Genomic DNA, 2,721 nt, shown 5'->3' with positions numbered 1-2,721 from the left:
TACTGCAACTTGAGGCTTGAGTTTTTTTCTTCAGTTCTTTCAGCTTGAGAAATGCTGAGCATATTCTTCCTTGTTGGTTTTCCAAGTCTTTGCACATTTCACTATGATACTTTACTTTGTCCTCTCAGGCTTTCCTTTGAAATTTTCTGTTCAAATCTTTTACTTCATCATTTCTTCCATTTGCTTTAGCTACTTTCAAGAGCAAGTTTCAGAGTCTCTTCTAACATCCATTTTAGTCTTCTCTTCCTTTCCTGTCTTTTTAATGACTTTCAGCTTTCATCATGTATGATGATCTTGATGTCCTCCCACAACTCATCTGATCTTTGGTCACTGGTGTTCAGTGCATCAAATCTGCTCTTCCAACGGTCTCTAAATTCAGGTGGGGTACACTCAAGGTCATATTTTGGCTCTCATGGGCTTGTTTCAATTTTCTTCAGCTTTAACTTAAATTTACATATAAGCAGTTGATGATCTGACCCACAGTCAGCCTCTGGCCTTGTAATGACTAAAGATATTGAGCTTCTCCATTGCTTCTTCCCACAGATGTAGTCTGTATGGTCCCTGTGTATTCCATCTGGCGAGGTCCCCATGTATAGTTGCCATTTATGTTATTTGAAAAGCTATTTGCAAAGAATAAGTCATGGTCATGCAAAATTATGTCATGCAATCTGCAGCATCATTTTTATCACCTAGGCCATATTTTCCAACTACTGATGCTGCTTTGTTTCCAACTTTCACATTGCAATCACCAATAATTCTCAATGCATGTTGGTTGCATGTTTGGTCAGTTTCAGACTACAGATGTTGGTAAAAATCTTCAATTCCTTCATCTTTGGCTTTAGTAGTTGGTGCATAAATTTCACTAATAGTAGTAGTAACTGTCAAAACAAACAAACAAACAAACAAATTCACTGCTGTTGAGTCAGTTTAACTCATAGCCACCCCTCCTTGGTTTCCAAGGTGGTATCTCTACAGAAGTTGTTGTTGTTGTTGTTAGGTGCCATTGAGTCGTGTCCAACTCATAGCGACCCTATGCACAGCAGAATGAAACACCACCTGGTTCCACGCCAGCTCCATGATCCTTATTATACTTGAGCCCATTGTCACAGCCACTGTGTCAATACATCTCATTGAGGGCCTTCCCCTCTTTAGTCGACCCTCCACCTTACCAAGCATGACATCCTTCTCCAGGGAATGATCCCTTCTGACAACAGACCAAAGTAAGTGAGATGAAGTCTGGCCATTCTCGCTTCCAAGGAGCACTCTAGCTGCACTTCCTTCAAGACAGATCAGTTAGTTCTTCTAGCAGTCCACGATACTTTCAGCATTCTTCACCAGCACCACAACTCAAAAGCATCAATTCTTCTTTGGTCTTCCTTATTCATTGTCCAGCTCTTACATGCATACAAGGCGATTGACAACATCATGGCTTGTGTCAGGCACACGTTAGTCCTCAAGGAGACATCCTTGCTCCTCAGCACTTGAAAGAGGTCCCTTGCAGTCAACTTGCCCAGTGCTATAAGTCATCTAATGTCCTGACTACTGCTTCCATTGGCATCGATTGTAGAACCAAGCAATGTGAAGTCTTTGACAACTTCAATATTTTCTCCATTTATCATGATGCTGCTTATAGGTTCAGTTGTGAGGATTTTTATTTTCTTTATATTGAGATGTAATCCATACTGCAGACTGTATTTTTCAATCTTCATCAGTAAGTGCCTGAAGTCATCCTCGCTTTCAGCAAGTAAAGTTGTGTTGTCAGCGTATCTCAGGTTGTTAATGATTCTTCCTCCAATCTTGATGCCACATTCTTATTCATATAGTCTAGCTTCTTGGATTATTTGCTTGGCATACAGATTGCATAAGTATGGGAAAAGGATACAACCCTGATGCACTCCTTTCTTGATTTAAACCAGTGATTTTACACCAGTGACACTTGATTTTAAATGCAGTTCCTCTTGTTCTGTTCAAACAACAGCCTCCTGGTCAATGTACAGGTTCTTCATGAGCACAATCAAGTGTTCTGGAATTCCCATTCTTCTCATGTCATCCACAATTTGTTATGATCTACACAATCAAATGCCTGTACATAGTCAATAAAACACAAGTAAACATCTTTCTGGTATTCTTTGCTTTGAGCCAAGATCCCTCTGACAGCAGCTGTGATATCCCCTGTTCCACATCCTCCTCTGAATCCTGCTTGTACCTCTGGAAGTTCTCTGTCAATATACTGCTGCCACCATTTTTGAATTATCTTCAGTAAGGTCTTACTTGCATGTGATATTAATGATATTGTTTGATCATTTCCACATTCTGTGGGATCACCTTTCTTTGGAATGGGTATAAATATGAATTTCTTCCAGTCAGTTGGCCAGGTAGCTATTTTCCAAATCTCTTGGCATAACTGAGTAAATGTGTCCAATGGGACATCTGTTTGTTGAAATATCTCACTGGGTATTCCGTCAATTCTTGGAGCCTTGTTCTTTGCCAATTCCTTCAGTGCAGCTTCGACTTCCTCCTTCAATACCATTGGTTCTTGATCATATGGCACCTCCTGAAATGGATGAAGATCGATCAGTTCTTTTTGGTACAGTGACTCTCTGTATTCCTTCCATCTTCTTTTGATGTTTCCTACATCATTCAATATTTTGCCCACAGAATCTTTCAATATTGCAACTCAAGGCTTAAATTTTTTCCTCAGTTCTTTCAGCTTCAGAAATG

This window comes from Orycteropus afer, unplaced genomic scaffold (genome assembly GCF_000298275.1).
Source record: "Orycteropus afer afer isolate SDZICR_OR568_19922 unplaced genomic scaffold, OryAfe1.0 scaffold00040, whole genome shotgun sequence".
In the NCBI taxonomy this organism is placed as follows: Eukaryota; Metazoa; Chordata; class Mammalia; order Tubulidentata; family Orycteropodidae; genus Orycteropus; species Orycteropus afer.
This window is presented reverse-complemented; position numbering follows the sequence as displayed.